General features: G+C 42.8%; 1 protein-coding gene across 1 annotated transcript in view; it reads left to right on the top strand.

Moving 5' to 3' along the window:
- Positions 1–17,610, top strand: part of LOC146350943 (uncharacterized) — a 351,952-nt gene that overhangs the window by 279,230 nt on the left and 55,112 nt on the right. The window lies entirely within an intron of this gene.

The raw sequence follows: 17,610 nt of genomic DNA, 5'->3' as shown, positions 1-17,610 counted from the left end.
AAATAAAGAATCTCTTTTTCCTTCACTCCGTGGTCTCTCTGACTCTGGGTTCTGCAACATAAATGGTGCCGTGACTCCGATGTGGCAGGCTCTGAGCCAGACAGGTGGCAGTTGCCTGCTCTTGATCGCCGCACCGGGAAGACGAGCTCGGCGCATGCCTCCCTTTCTTGGCGCCACCGACCTTTTTGTCGAGTGAATGGGAGAAAGCCTGCACCGGGATCGCCCAAACGGCAGCGAGCGGCAAGAGAACCTTGAGAAGCGGAGGAAGGAACTTGAGCCCTGCCTGTATCGCAGCTGCAATTGAGTTGAAACCCACATTGGAAGCCTTCAGGAGAAAGGCAAGTATATGGGAAAAAGAGGGCCCCGCCTTTAGGGAGAAAGGCCACTGGGCAGAAAAAAAGAGGGCCCCGCCTTATGAAGAAGGTCAGTGTTGGTGGTATACGTATACAAAAGAACCTACTCCTTGCGAGTAGAAGGGGGGCCTGATCACACCCCCGAGTGGGCGCCAGTACCCAGCACGCCAGTACTCAGTAGGAAGCTGAGGAAGCTGGGGTAGCCGTTTTCCGCTCTGGTAAAAAGTGGGAAAAGTGGGTGGCAGGGACATATGGATGTAGTGGAGAGATTGATAATTGTGTGAGTGGCTACTGCGGTTTCTGAAGCATACCGTTGACCGTCCGGGTGCCCAGGCCAGTAGCAAAGTGCGTGGTGTGAAAAATCCTCTTGTGTCGGCCAGTGAGACCCCTTACTCACTGACCAATTCCCATTCCCTAATTGTGTCTGTCTTCAATTTAGGAGGGAGGCTATGGGTGGTGGGGGAAGCAAACCTTGCACCCCCTTGAGATGTATGTCAAACAAAGAAGGAAAAAGGTTTTTTTAAAAAGATTCAGAATAGAAAGAGAAAACAGCAAAAAGCTCAAGGTCGAGCTGAGAGGAAAAAAAGAACAAGATCTGAGGCTGTTTATTAGAAAAATGTTGCAGGACAGTCTGGCTTTTAACAACGCGTGGGAGCGTGAGAGTGTAAGGCCGAAGAAGTAGCTGTTAGCCTAGCGCGCTGAGAGGGGGGGCAGGAAAATTGCCCACAACGTTCTGAGTTGTGCAACATCATCACCTCGCCTAATTGAGATGAAATCCCTAAGAAATGGAAACTGAAAATGAAGACCCAGAAGATAAAGGCAAAATAGAAAATAAAGGTGAAGAATCAGCCCCCAGAGCACAGGCTAGACCCCTCTTCGAGTGAAAAGTGTGCCATAAGACTGTCCCAAAGCAGAATGAAGCGGAGAGACCATGTTGAAGATCTCTGCGAAGGTAACCGTGTTTAGCTTTGAACTGTGTTAGAATTGCATAGAGCCTGTAGCTATTGACCATCAGCTATATGATTTCTAAAGAGCGTAACCATTAAGCTTTTGCCGTGGGATTCCCTGCAATGAAGAAATCTCACTGATTTGAGTGTCCAGTGTTACACTGCCTAAGTGTGTGTGCTAAAGAGACCGAGAAACCAGACAGCATGTTCCTGGCCAAGCCAAAATCACGCTACTACCATGCTCCTGAAAGCTGCAATAAACTGTGTAAGCTGGGAGACCCAACCTGATTGAGAAGAAAAGAAGATATTGGAGCAACTGTCTTGAAAAACAATGAGATCTGTGTAGCTGGCTGGCTGACGCTGTCAGTGATGTTACAACTTTAAATTAAGACTGTTTTCCTGTTTGAAACCCCAGCGAAGAAAGCTAACCCGAGTTATTTGTTGCCCGTGCCGAAGCAAGAATTTGGATGCCCTGTACCTCATCGTGTCCTGTTTTGAGCTTGGGATTTACAAATACAAACAAACTGAGAAGCTTGCCTTTGAAGTCCTGCAAATCACCCCACCGCCTCCCGAAGATTAATGGCTGCCTAAAAAATGCAAGTATAAGGCGATGCCCATCACCCCCCAGCGTCCTGAGTTTCGGCACTCAGTGTTTCAGTGCTTTCGTGTACCAGGTTAGAAGAGAAAAAAAAAGAGTAAGTTTTTAAAATGTCTGTGAGAGAACCTGACAGAAGTAAAATAAAATTTACAGAGGAGTTGCCCAGGTTAAAGCGTCATGGCTAGATAGCTGAGCTGTGCTGCTCTGTTTAGACAGAGGCCTTGCTAAAAAGTTAAAGGCCCTTGTCTGTCAAAAGGGGTGTAGGGCCACACTTTCCCTTTTTAAACTGATGCAAAAGTGGAGAGCCTTTGCTGGAAACATCGCATCTTCATTGCCCAGAGCCTTCTCTGTTTGCCTCCATCATCATCTGAGCTTTTTAGAGACACTCTGCACATGAACTAAAATTTTAAATTGTCAAAGACTTGCCATGGACAGTGCTGTGAAGCTTTTGATAAACTTAAGTTCTCATCGCTGTGGACCGTGTGTCTATGTTTGTAGTCAGCTCAGTGTACAGCAGGCTGAGTTTGATCTATAACTTTTAGATTTCCTTCTGCTAAAACTCATGCAGCATAGAGTTGCCGATGCAAAAATGGTGACCTAGAACTCTTTGCGTGTGTGGGTATGCCCGTCCCTTGATTTTAATGGGCCCTGAGCTTTCAGCCAGAAGAGCAGTATGATTGCTGGATCTGCTCCATCATGCCTTACCATGCAAAAGGTGTTTTCCATTCATTGTGTTAAATTGCAGAAAAAGTTTGTTGTATATATTTTATGATTTCTTAGATATCATAAAGTATATGTGATATTTGCAGATTAGTGTTAGTTGCAACTCCAAATGATACTAAGTGTGGTTCCCAACGGATGACAAGGAGAAAAGACAAAGTCAAGTAGAAAAAAGACAAAAGCAAATAAAAAAAAAGGAATAGAGAAAGTAGAAGACAGATAGAGAGAAAAAAAAAGAAAGAAAGAAAAGGCAAGAGGCAAGGAAAAAACATTTGAAAAAAGGAAGCGTGGCCATAGTTGCCCCCAGGGTAAATTAAAAGCAGCTGATTGTGCCTGGAGCTTATTACCTGGGGTAAAGTAGCCACAATAATGTAATAGTTCTTTAAGATGAAGAAAATGTAACTAGAAGGAGAAGAAGAGCCTATCCCAAATGTGTGTCATTGAGACTAGTGTAAGGCAGAAAGGTTTAAGTAAGTGAGTTTAACTTGAAAAAGACAAATAAAGAAACAAGGCTGGTGCATGGATCAGAAAGTTTTATATAAAAAGTTTAAAACATGATCTGCAATACAGGCAGATCAGCAAAAAAAAAGAGAAAAAATTTGTCTTCCCATACTAATGAATAAAAGTGTTATCAAGCACTTTGGGAAGCGAAGTTGTTTACAGGAAGCTGTGCCTGAGAACCAAACACTTCTAGCCTATGCTGAAAATGCTTGCTAGTGTTGTGCTGCCTCATGGGTAACATGTATGGTATAAAAACCCATTTAGCCCAATAGCTCGTGGTTCAGAGAAGCTGTCTGATCCAACCATTAAGTACTCCTGTGTGCTGTAAGTTACCCAGTAAAGTCTCCTTGTAAGTAACCCCCCCCCCCCCGCTGAAATCCCAAAACACAAGTGGGGCTAGAGCGCCTCACCCAGTATCAAACCCTGCTGTTAAAAGCCGTAAAGGCCGGTATGAAGAAGTCAGTTAATATGACCAAAGTGTCTAAAGTGCTGCAAGGTGCCACCGAGGCCCCAGAGCGTACTTGGAGCATCTTTCAAATGCCTATCGCCAGTATACCTCCCTCAACCCAGAGGCCCAAGAAGACATGGATGAAAGAAGAAAAGAAGAAGACCCGGCAGAGGCAGAAGATTCTTAAAAAAGAACCAGTGTGCCCAGTGTGGACAAGATGGACATTAGTAGCATGAATGCCCAAATAAAATAAATCAAATACACAAAGGAAAAAACCAAAGAGGCCAGAATGGGCAAAGAGGGAGACAGCTTGAGAGGGGCCGTGACATTGACTGTGAGGGGCCGTGACATTGACTTCATAATTGACACTAGAGCGGCATCAAAAGCAAGCAAACGTTAGCCTTAAACAAGAAGTCCAAACACTGAGCAAAGTTCTTCAAGCCCAGCGTCGCTTTGTCTTAAAAAATAAGCGATTCCCATCACAGAAGTTCATCCTTTCCAACCAAGAGTTAAAGTATGAGTTAAAGAGGGAAAAATAACCCTTTGACTCCCAGATAGAGAGAACTCAGAACTGTCATACTTTCCACCCCCGCAGCTATGAAAGCAGCTAGAATTAAACCCTGGATACATTGGACACGAGTCAAAAGAGCGAGAGGGGGAGAGGAGACTGTAAATAGAAATCCTGAAAATCCTTTAAAAATCATTCTGAAAAAGCAGTAAGAAGACTCAGGCTAGACCTTATTGTGGACACACCGGGAGACTGTCCCCCTGCGTATGGTCAGACCTGCAACTGGAAAATTGAAGAAAGGGACTAAACCCTACTGCAGCTTGCCAGGTGAATAGCTGCCCAGCGTACGGTCAGATCCCAAAGAAGATCAAACATGCGTGTTGTAGTGTTAGTAGTGTTGCATTGTGTTTCCTTAATAAGGTGCAAAAGGGGGGGGTCTGCTCCTGGAAAAAGAAGTTTGTCCCAGTGATTTGCTAATAATTACTGGCTTCACCTGGCTAACATCACGAGAGTAAAACATTTTTGTTTGCCAAGAGGTATACCTGCAAACAGGCTTATTAGCTCTTGCTTAATACCTGTCTGTAGACATCCTGGGAAAATTCAAAAAGATACCATGTTAAGAGTTTATGGTGTAAGTTTAACTTATTCCCAAAATGCTAATTGGGGCATGGTTGCAAAGATCCTACCCCCTACAGAGTTCACTCTATGCACCCCCATCGTTGCTGAAACAAATGCTACATGTGCACGAATGCTTAATTGTCAAAATTTTTTCCAGAAAATATAAAGCTATCCCTGGCCCCCTTCCACTGTAATAAAATTCAAAACATATCTTTTAATAATGCCCACATACTTTTGCCTCATGAATGGTTTTAGACATGTAGTTCCCGCACTTGGTCATTCATTCCTGCCAACCTGTCTAATAACCACCCATGTTGCCTCAGCCGCCAATTGAACTGGTGCCAATTCTTCCCCTGTAGCCCGAGAAAATCCGTCGACGGCAGCCTTGAGCACTCCAACTAACTAAAAATTGTAATAGTCATGTGCAGTTATATTCTGACTCAAAAAAATTGGCCTTAGCAATGTCACTGGTTAGGGTTCCAGGTTTAGCCTTGGCTAATAGTCTGGAGATCAACCGGTTAGCTTGCAGCTTAGCCAAAAGCATAAATGCCACCTCACGAGCATTGTCATTGTTAAATAAAGAGTTGCGTAATCTAAGAGGTGCAGTTCTAGAAAATAAAGCTGGTATAGATTACCTCTTCCTTCTTCATCATTTAAGTTGTGAGACCCACCAAAAGCTCTGTTGTTTTAACTTAACTAATAATAGCAATGCAACAAGCTGCACAATATAGTAGCTAACAAAACAATAAGACAAAACAATTAGCTAAATTAGTTAACCCCTTGGCTTCCAGATCTTAGCTGGCTTGAAAGCATTGTTCATCCTAATTCTACCAGTGTTGTTCATAAAAATACTGTTATGTCTCTGCGTTCCTTGTCTTATGCGCTGTTTAACCAATCTGTTTTATGTCTCAGCTAATAAAACTGCTGCCCTCTACGCTCTAATAGCCCAACAAAAGGCTAAGTAATATGTATGTCACAAAAAGCTTTGTATGGTTATCAAAAATGCTATAATTGTAATGAAATTATGCATTTAAGGGGGGAATGTAGCAGCCATATCGGGGGTCAGACTAAGTAGCCTCATGCAGTCTCATGCTTCATGTTCTTGCTGAGCTCTTTCTCCCTTAAATATATTGTTGTAAGCTGACGAGACACAGGAATTCCTTATCTTGTCAAAGGTCATACAATTGTATATCTTGTTCTCTGCTGTTCTCTTCTGTTCTCTCCTTATCATGGCTACCCTATAACCCAGTTCTTGTATTATAAACAATAGTGCTAGAAGAAGAAATGTTGAGGATTGCAACCCCATGCGGGAGGGAGAGGAGGAGCCGTTTCATATGTGTCACAATGTCTATAAAACAAATGTGCTAATGTAAATCGGGGCTTCTGGCTCTTTGAAAACAATTCCAGCCTTAAGCCCCCGCGTTAAATAAAGAATCTCTTTTTCCTTCACTCCGTGGTCTCTCTGACTCTGGGTTCTGCAACACTTGGCAATATATACTGCACGAACATTGAGATCAGAACTGCAGTGGGGTGTGTGTGTAAAGGGTTAAAGCCCCCTAACACCTCCCTCCTGAGTTCCTGATCCATATCAGGGGGCCCTGCACTTGCTCTAGAGCAGGGTTGGGCAACTTGTGGCCCTCCATAAGTTTTGGCTTGAAACTCCCATCAGCCTCTAGCCAGTGTAGCCCATGGTGAGGGATGATAGGAGTTGTAAGCCAAATCATCTGGAGAACCACAAGTTGCCCAACCCTGCTCCTGAGTTTAAAAAAAAAAGATGTAGTTGCTAGCAACATCTTTAAAGTAATGTGTGTTTTGGCTCTTATAATTCTGAATAGTTGGGGAACCACAGTATTATAGGCTTTCTTAGAGGACTGGGAGAATAAGGGGGGACAGGGTGTAGAAGCAGGTCAGCCTTCAGGCAGGTTAAAGGTCAATATAACTGCAGGAAAGATGCTAACCAGCATGAGGCAGCATGAATTAAATGGCAGTTGTATAGGAACAATTTGAACTTGACAGTCCAGTGAACTGCACTGCAGGATGATGGCAATCCTGTGTAGGGTCAAAAGACAGGAGATACAGGGCTAGATCCAATGTTGTGCTACTGGAAGTCCATTAGTGTGATGGGACTTTCTCCCTCTTCCCTTCCCCCTGCAACCCTCCACAACTCCTGAGAATCTGTTCTGGAGGGTTTCCTGGTCGTCCAGATAAGATTTTGAGGTAGCACAGGTGGGCTGCAGTGGGGATCGCTAGGGTTGCCACTTAGGCAACAAAGAGGACACAGATTTACATAACATTTGCATAAGCTAATTTATATGTGGATGCAAATGTAGAAATGATTGCTATAATTTAATTAGAAATGAAATAATCTGAACATAGTGGGGAAGACTGTGACCTGGTGATCTGTGTACCTCAGCTGTTGTGCCTCGCTCCTTAGCTGTCGTCCAGGTGCTAACTGTTGATGGGCGACTTGAAGGCCCCTGCTCTCCCTTCTTTCTTATGTATCTTTAAATCAGAGTTGGACAGGGCAGCCATTCAAATAGAGGGCACTGTCAAATAGAGGACTGTCCTCTGTAAAGTGGGACACATGGCTATCCCAGGAATCTCCCCCCTCCAGGTTCCACTGACAGAATTGCTTCTGTCAGTGGCAATACACTGACCTCGTTCACACAATACAACAAGCCAGAGTATGGTTGAGTATGGGTTGAGTGCAAGTAGTCATTCAATTAAGGGTAAATCCAGGCATACTGACAAACAATTGTTTGTTAACCACAAATAACCCACAGTTCACAACCCAACAACAAACCATGGGTTCTCTTCATGGTTGTTCGTGGTTAACAAACCATGGTTTGTGTTTGTGTGCAACATATGTGTGCACGCATGTGGCCCTAGAACCCTGAACCAGCATCACATGTGGCCCTCCAGACTGAAAAGGTTGTGCGCCCCTCCTGCTCTAGAACCTTTATACAAAAAAACTGACTTCTTAGGGAAATATCAAAGGATTGCAGGGTGCTGTTCAAGAACTCCCAGCTCAGCCTGTCAAAGTCCTTTTGTGTCTAATGCCAAAGCCAATAATGGATCACACCGATGTTCTTTAGCAAAACAATATGTTTTGCAACATTTGCATCACATTTGACATAAGTGATTCTTTTCTTTCTATTCCAAGAATTGAATACAACGCTGCGTCTTCGGACCAGGAATGTATTTTTTTTAATTAAAATGACAAAATGCAGACTACTTCCTCTGTTCAACTATAATGAGATAAAGAAAATATATAACATGGCATAGCACACCCCCTCGGATAATATACACTATATATCCTGGGGCATTTTTCATTGACTTTGAAGGTAAACATGGTAAAGATAGGTTCCTTGCTGATCTTTACTTGGTTCTTACCGCTGCATGGAGGATGTCTAGGAGCAGCAGGTAATATGGCTAAAATTATCAATGTCCTTTCTCTTTTCTATTTCTTGTTTTCCCTGTCTGCATACCCAAATGCATGTAGACTTCCTTAAAAATGTCTAAAGATGGGAAAACGTTGTCGAAAAGGAAAGCATGACGTGGTATTTATGATTCCAGCAAACACCTGTGCTCTTGACAAGGGCGTTGAGATGGCCATCCTGAATTTGTCAAAATCTGCCTTCTTCTCAAATGTCAATAAATTGATGACATGCAGATATGAGCAGAAGGTTCTTGGGAAATCCAATGAAGAAAAGCAGACTAGAATCAGGAAATGAAAACAAGTGGAAAATAATCCTTATGATGAGAGACACTTGGCTAGTATGGCTGGCAGTGCAATCCTATGCATTTACTTCAGTTAGAAGTACATCCTACTATGTTTCTCCCAGATACGTGTGCATAGGACTGCAGCTGGGGATATAAAGAATACATCAATGGAAATTTGGGCTTTCACCCTTTTGAATACTAGACTACAATACCATTTCAAACAACTGGTTTTTAAATCCCCATCCTTACAAACTGGTTTACTGTGTGGCACGGACAGTAGTTTAAGAAACATACCCAAAGCCTACTAAGAAGTGTAGAACTAAGGTTAGATCCAGAGTTAGTCATCATGCTAAGAGTAGACCCATTGATATCAATGGAACAAGTAAGTCATAAGAGTAGTTTTTAATAGGTCTACTGTAGGTATGATGAATCTGGATCCAGTCCCTAGTAATTTTGTTTCTTGCATCTTGGCTTATGATATTATGTTTCAGGCATTTAACAAGCACTGAACGTTGAATTCCTATTTAGAGATTATATTATGGAGCCACAGATCTCAAGTATGCTTAGCAATACATGGAAATAACATTTGGCTCACTGCTAAATTATACTTCCTCATTATGCGGGTTATAGTTCTAAAAAACCCCTGCCCCCTCTTGCTTCATATAGACTATATTGGTACATTCCACTAGCCTATTTCAGGAACAGTGGTGCCTTAAACATTAATATGCAGATTGGTATGTGCTTCACCCAGCATTTCAAGGGCGGGGGGCGGAACAAGAAGGAACAAGACTTCTGGGCAAGGTAATATATTTAATTCTTTAAGGGAGCAATCCTATCAAGATCGACGGGCACCTCCAGCCCCAGGGGTGACCGCCTAAAGTTCATATTCATTGCATTGGGGATGCTATCTAGCCATCTCATCCTCTGCCGTCCCCTTCTCCTTTTGCCTTCAGTCTTTCCCAGCATCAGGGTCTTTTCCAGGGAGTTTTCTCTTTGCATTAGGTGGCCAAAATATTTCAGCTTCAGCTTCAGCATCTGTCCTTCCAATGAGCGGTCAGGGTTGATTTCCTTTAGGATGGACTGATTTGACCTCCTTGCAGTCCAGGAGACTCGTAAGAGTCTTCTCCAGCACCACAGTTCGAACGCATCAGTTCTTCAGCGCTCAGCCTTCCTTATAGTCCAACTCTCACAGCCATACATTACTACTGGGACAATTATAGATTTGATTATACAGACCTTTGTCGGCAAGGTGATGTCTCTGCTTCTTACTATGCTGTCTAGGTTTGCCATAGGTTTCCTCCCAAGGAGCAAGCGTCTTTTAATTTCATGGCTACAGTCACCGTCTGCGGTGATCTTGGAGCCCAAGAAAATAAAGTCTGTCACTGCTTCCATTTCTTCCCCTTCTATATGCCAGGAAGTGATGGGGCCAGATGCCATAATCTTTGTTTTTTTAATGCTGAGTTTCAAACCAGCTTTTGCACTCCCCACTTTCACCCTCAACAAGAGGCTCTTGAGATCCTCTTCGCTTTCTGCCATTAGGGTGGTCTCGTCTGCATCTCTGAGGTTGTTGATAATTCTCCCGGCAATCTTAATTCCGACCTGTGATTCATCCAACCCGGCGTTTCTCATGATGTACTCTGAATATAAGTTAAATAAGCAGGGTGACAATATGCAGCCTTGTCGTACTCCTTTCCCAATTTTGAACCAATCGGTTGTTCCATGTCTGGTTCTTACTGTTGCTTCTTGACCCTTGTACAGGTTTCTCAGGAGACAGGTAAGGTGGTCTGGTGCTCCCATCTCTTTAAGAATTGGCCACAGTTTGTTGTGATCCACACAATCAAAGGCTTTAGCATAGTCAATGAAGCAGAAATAGACGTTTTTCTGGAATTCTCTTGCTTTCTCCATGATCCAGCAAATGTTGGCGATTTGATCTCTAGTTCCTCTGCCTCTTCGAAACCCAGCTTGTACTTCCGGTAGTTCTCGGTTCACATACTGCTGAAGCCTAGCTTGTAGGATTTTGAGCATCACCTTGCTGGCATGTGAAATGAGCGCAATTGTACGGTAGTTTGAACACTCTTTGGCATTGCCCTTCTTTGGAATTGGAATGTAAACTGACCTTTTCCAGTCTTGTGGCCACTGCTGAGTGTTCCAAATTTGTTGGCATATTGAGTGCAGCACTTTAACAGCATCATCTTTTAGGATTTTATATAGCTCAGCTGAAATACTGTCATCTCCGCTAGCTTTGTTGTTAGTAATGCTTCCTAAGGCCCACTTGACTTCACTCTCGAGGATGTCTGGCTCAAGTTCAGTGACCGCACTATCATGGCTATCAGGGACATTAAGATCTTCCCTGTATAGTTCTTCTGTGTATTTTTTCCACCTCCTCTTAATCTCATCTGCTTCTGTTAGATCCCTGCCTTCTTTGTCCTTGATCATGCCCGTCTTTGCACAAAACGTTCCCTTGAGATCTCCGATTTTCTTGAAGAGATCTCTAGTCTTTCCCATTCTGTTGTTTTCCTCGATTTCTTTGCATTGTTCATTTAAGAAGGCCTTCTTGTCTCTCCTTGCTATTCTCTGGAAATCTGCATTCAGTTGGATATATCTTCCCCTTTCTCCCTTGCTTTTCGCTTCCCTTCTTTCCTCAGCTACTTGTAAAGCCTCATCAGACAGCCACTTTGCTTTCTTGCATTTCTTTTCTTTGGGATGGATTTAGTTGCTGCCTCCTGAACTATGTTATGGACCTCCGTCCATACTCATTTCCTTCAATGACACCATCCTAACCTGCAAAAGAATAACAAACTAGTTGTTCCCCAATAGTGCTTTCTATATCTGTTGTTCAAAGATGCTCCCTTGAGACTGGCCAATGGAACAGACAGATGTGAAGGTTGAGTTGAAGTGAATTACAGAGGAGCCTGGGTATGGTCTGTGATGATTCCTGGGAAATGGGCAATGCACAGGTTGTGTGCAGGCAGCTTGAATGTGGACGGCCTCTATTAGCACTAGGGAATGCCCAGTTTGGCCAAGGCTCAGGCAATATTCTGCTGGATGATGTGCCATGCACAGGGCAATGACCTTCTCTTGACCATGCTCCCACTAAGGGTGGGAATGTCAACTGTGGCCATCTTGAAGATGCTGGTGTTATCTATTTAAGTAATTTTGGGATCATCTTTATTCTTGGAAAATTCTATTCCATTTATAATGACTGATGATTACCATTTATTTCTCCACCACCATTGCATCTGCACAATGTCAGCCAAGGGAGCCTTTTCGAGTGGTGGGTACTTGGTACAAGCTGAATCCATCTACCTGTAGAACCCTCAAAGGCCAATTGTGAGCCCTTTGCACTGCATTTTGCAGATAAAGTATTCACACTGACTTGGATACCATAGTTTTGATAGAATCAGATACGAATACAGAACCATCATGTTCTGTTATGGATTCTTTTCAGCTTTTGCAGCCAGAGGATGCTGCAATCACCCCTGCTTACAGACCTAGTTACTGTACCTAAAGAAAAAAGAACAAAAAGAGGATACAGTAGAGTTGGAAAAGGTGCAGAAAATGGCAAACAAAATTAGCAAACGGCTGAAACCTCTTTCCTAAGAGGAAAAGATACAACATTGGGACTGTTTAGCTTAGAAAAAAGGTGAGTGAGGGGAGACATGATAGAGGTGTACAAAGTTATGCATGGTGTACAGAAAGTGGATAGGTGAAGGTTTTCTTCCTCCCTCATAATATTAGAAACCAGGAGCCATTCCATGAAGCTGATTGGTGGGAGATTCAGGAAGAGAAAAGGAAGTACTGTGGAATTTGCTCCCACAAGATGTAGTGATAGCCACCAACTTGGATGGCTTTAAAAGGAGATCAGACATCTTCATCCGTTTAAGTACAGCTTAAGAGTCCTGATGGCTATAGATTACCTCCAGCATCAGAGGCAGTATGCCTATGTACATCAGTTGCTGGGCAACACAACTGGGAGAGTGCTATTGCACTCATGTCCTACTTGTGGGTTTCCCACAGGCAGCTGCTAGTCCACTGTGTGAACGGAACGCTGGACTACTAGACGTCTGGTCTGATTCACTATGCCTCTTCTTATGTTCTTATGACATGTTGCTTGGAGGGTTGGGATCTACCACTTACTCTATGGTCCTAGCCATAGAGTAAAATGTAAAATCTTCCAGGACTGGGATCTCTGTATAGACTTCAAAGATGGTAAATGCTTCATTAAGAGGTGGAGCACTTTCTGCCAACCTGAAGGAGGTAGTGGTATTATTATTTTGTTAATCCCAAAGAAACCTCCTTGCAATTAGTTTATGGAGGAATCAGTCTTTCTAAAAACCATTGGGGAAATTATGAGGAATCCCTAAAACATATATCTATTGCAACTAGGAATATATGGATTTTGTCCATTCCATCTGTTTCATGGCTTGTCGGGCATCTTTCATTTCGTCATCCATAGGGATGCGAGGAGTGTATTTAATTCACTCAGATGTGTTTTCTGGTCTGCCGTTTGCAAACCCATTGAGGTATATCATTATGGCAGCTGGAGAACAGTCTGTGATGATTTTGGGGACATGGACAACACTCAGGTTGCATGCAGAGAGACTGGGCATGGACCAGCTCTATCAGCACCAGGAAATGCCTGGTTTGGACAAGGCTCAGTCAATATTCACCTGGATGATGTGGCATGCAAGGGAACTCCATGTTAAACTGTAATGCATGTGGGGATGGACATAACTGTGGGGATCAGGAAGATGCCAGTGTCATTTGTGCAGGTATTCGGAGAAGATTTTGACTGGTGTTAGAAAAAACAATGTTAGTAGGCCCAAGTAAGCCCAGCAGCAGTTTCAATTGTACTTAGCTGTACTTAAACTTCCACCAATCCAAACTCATTAAATGCAGTGTTTGAAGCTTTCAGCTATATAGCAGTATGGTCCAAAGTTTTAGGGAAAAGGAAGAGAGTGTGTAGGGGGCTGGAATTAAAAGGAATGTATAGCTACCTATCCCAAGCAGAGATCTGAAGACGAGGCTTTCATGGACCCAGAGGAAGGTTGAAAGAGACCTCTCCTAAAATCCAGAGTGCAGAACTTATCAAAGTCCAGGTAGGGAAAATTAATCCAGGTAGAGAATGAAGACAATATTTTAAACTGAAAAGTGTTGTGAAGCTCATGCTTCACCAGTCAGTGAAATAGAATATCGGGCAAAAACTACACCGAGCTGCTCAGATGCCAGGTGCCTGACTCAGAGAAACTGGCTTCGGGAAAGATAGCCCCAAATAGTCTCAAAGCTAAGAGAAAACATGTTCAAAAAGAGAAAAGAGGTCTCTTCTCCCAAAAGGGAGGCAAGAACCAAAAATGCTCTCAAAACAAATCAAAATCTGCTAATAAAGTTCAGAGTTATGCAAAAGGTAAAAATCAAGCAAGCCAGGTTGGAACAAACATGGTTCATGTCTTTTTCATAGGGCGCTGTTGCTTTCTTTATTCCCCTGACAGCCCTCAATTTCCTCCTTTTTGATTGGCTCTTTTCTGTAGTTGCTAACTGGAAAATTTGGTTCTGAATTGGTTCTGAATGTCATGTGGGGGGGGGGGAATCTGCAGGGACAGTTTTAGGCAGCTGATGTTACTCTAGCCTTATCAGGGTACATGGGAAAACTCTGGACTTGTGGATCTGCTAGCTGCAGGGAGTAACAAACGTAACCTTTTGTCATACTGCTCCATTGTTCCATGACTTGACCACAGCTTTGTCAGCATGACTGCCTGCTTCTCAAACTCCAGGCAGCAAAACTTTCTGCCCTCAAGGAAAGACAGGCCTACTTATGAAGCAAAGTTTCACTCTCATTCCATGCCATACCTTCCTTCTAATCCCTCTGTTCCCAGCACTTGAATCCAAAAAGGGAACTTAGTAACACAAACAATTAAGAACAAAGGGGAGAGCAGAGGAAGAAGGGGAATGGCTGGGAGTGCAGGCCAGTAAACAGAAGCAGTGGGGTCCAGTCACACTGAAGAGATTGCTTGTCTGTGTATACACACACACACGAACACACACACACGAACACACACACATAGAAAGGACCCAGAAACTCAGCTGCTGCTGCTGCTTTTTCTCCACACAGCAGTTATTCCCCTCCTTCCTGCACCCTCAGTATTCTGAGTTTGGGATTATGAACTCTCACAGAAATTCATTATACCAATACAAATTATTTTTAAAAATAACTAAATTGAATTAAAGAAAAGAAATACCATTCAAATCACCAAGAACAATAGAAAGGGAATAGGAAAACATACATGGTTTTCATATATAGCCCCCAGCTTTTGGGCAAAACATAGGCACAAACAGTTGCCAACACATGTTTTTAGTGCCAACAGTGCATGACTGAGTATTTTATTATTTCTGTGAACTGCCCTTTCTCCCTCAATCTTCAACCCATCTTCCTGAAATTTTCAGGTTATGTAAATAGACATTTCTGTCTGGCACTTGTGATTTTCAGGAAGATGTAATTGTTAACCTTTAAATAAAAACATCTCAAAAATATCTGTTTCAGTTCTCTGTACTATGGGAAGACTTTTTATTTCATATTCACAGCTGTAGTATGCAGCAAAAAAGTATTACTGTTGCGGTTTGATATTATTTTCTATATCACACTTTTCCATGTGCGCAATGGTTTGCAATGTTCATCTTACAAAACTACTTCAGATAGGCTAGATTGAGAGACACTGATATGGTCAACAATCACTACTGAGCTTTTTTGCTGAGCAGGGACTGAAACTGGGTCCTCTCTACTGAAACTTAATGCTTTCTCTCTCTCCTCTGCCATACTGGTATTGAAATGTCTTTAAATTGCAGTGGACAGATTATAGCATTGGAACTGTGATGCTAAGCTTAGTAAATTCCATTGAAATGGATTGGTCTTAGTCCTGATCCAGTATTTTATAACTGAAGTATTAAGGAAAGATTTTAATGAAAAGAATTATGTCAGGATACCAACAAAGATTGCATCCTAATTTGCTTTACACATGAGATATGCATGCAACACCCTGTAGTCTTCTTGACAACATATCTTGACAGAGCCATCTTGTTTGTATGCTTAGAGGGAAAACTACTTATGAGTTGAAAACTGAAGTGCACTTCCAGTGAATCTAAAATGTACGCCTCACACACACACACACACTTCCCCTTCAATATATTTTGATAAACATTTGTGCCAGAGCAAACTAACATGGTGCACATATACTTCCCTTCATGTAATGCAACCATTTGAACATAGAATCATAGAATAGTAGGGTTGGAAGGGGCCTACAAGGCCATCGAGTCCAACCCCCTGCTCAATGCAGGAATCCAAGTCAGTGCATCCCTGACATATGGCTGTCCAGCCTCGTCTTGAAGGCCTCCAGTGTGGGAGAGCCCACCACCTCCCCAGGTAATTGGTTCCATTGTCGTATTGCTCTTACAGTCAGGACGTTTTTCCTGATGTTCAGCCAGAATCTGGCTTCCTGTCACTTGAGCCCATTATTCCGTGTCCTGCACTCTGGGATGATCAAGAACAGATCCTGGCCTTCCTCTCTGTGACAACCTTTCAAGTACTTGAAGAGTGCTATCATATCTCCCCTCAGTCTTCCCTTCTCAAGGCTAAACATGCCCAGTTCTTTCAGTCTCTCTTCATAGGGCTTTGTTTCCAGTCCCCTGATCATCTTTGTTGCCCTCCTCTGAACCCTCTCCAGTTTGTCTGCATCCTTCTTAAAGTGTGGTGCCCAGAACTGGACACAGTATTCCAGATGAGGCCTAACCAGTGCTGAGTAGAGGGGAACTAGTACTTCCCGGGATTTGGAAGCGATGCTTCTATGAATGCAGCCCAAAATAGCATTTGCCTTTTTTCAGCCACATCACATTGTTGGCTCATATTCAGCTTGTGATCGACAACAATTCCAAGATCCTTCTCGCTTGCAGTGTGGTTGAGCCACGTATCCTCCATTTTGTAACTGTGCATTTGGTTTCTTTTTCCTAGGTGCAGAACTTGGCATTTGTCCCTATTAAATGTCATTCTGTTGTTTTCTGCCCAGCGCTCCAGTCTATCCAGATCACTTTGAATTTTGTTTCTGTCTTCCAAAGTATTAGCTATCCCTCCCAATTTTGTGTCATCTGCAAATTTGATCAGCATTGCCCACACCTCCTCCTCCAAGTCATTAATAAAAATGTTGAAGAGCACTGGGCCCAGGACTGAGCCCTGCGGTACCCTACTCGTTACCTCTCTCCAGTTTGAGAAGGTCCCATTGATAAGCACTCTTTGAGTCCGATTCTGTAGCCAACTGTGGATCCACCGGATCGTTGTTTCATCTAGCCCACTTTGAGCTAGTTTGCTCATCAGGATATCATAGGGCACTTTGTCGAAAGCTTTGCTGAAGTCGAGGTATATGATGTCTACAGCATTCCCACGGTCTACAAGGGAGGTTACTTGATCAAAAAATGAGATCAGATTTGTCTGGCAGGACTTGTTTTTGACAAATCCATGTTGGGTTCGAGTAATAATTCCATCTTTCACAAGCCTGTTTATTTTTTTCCCCCTACCAAAAATGTTTAAGTAAATTTACTCAACAACACATGTCACTTTCACTGGATTGTGTCCAATGCTCTTATAACATTTATTTAAATGCTGCTTAAAGACATACTGGGTACAGAAGAAAAATAAACATTTCCAAGAAGGGTCCTTTTGGATGAACAAGGCTCTCCAGAATACATTCTCCATTCAGTCTTCATGAATTGCCCTGGAAGACTAACATGTGGAAGGAAGCTCAGTCTCAGTCACAGCCCTGCAGTGACGTAGGGGTGGAAGAACCATATGGTCAATGAAATGATTCCTTCCCAAGCAAATGCTGCTCAGCACCCCAGCTAACCTTCCAGTGTGAGCAGAAGCCATATTTGAGGATAGGTTTTTATCATGCCTGCCTGTGTTGTATTTTGCTGATGGTGTAACTTATTGTGAGATTGCAGTATTAATTGATGTAAATCACCAATGCATAGGTATCAGAAAGCCAGGGTAGAATTTTTATTAATAAATAAATATGAGTCATTTGATTTCTAATGATTATGGAGAATACTTTAGGTATATAGTTATGTATACTTTATGTATATAGTTATGTATACTTTATGTCCTGCTTTGACTGTAGAAAACTCTAACTGCAGTGAAGTCAGCAAACATTCAA

This window comes from Heloderma suspectum, chromosome 3, assembly GCF_057233095.1.
Source record: "Heloderma suspectum isolate Gila_16-S chromosome 3, 16-S_ref, whole genome shotgun sequence".
NCBI classification, from domain to species: domain Eukaryota; kingdom Metazoa; phylum Chordata; class Lepidosauria; order Squamata; family Helodermatidae; genus Heloderma; species Heloderma suspectum.
This window is presented reverse-complemented; position numbering and strand designations above follow the sequence as displayed.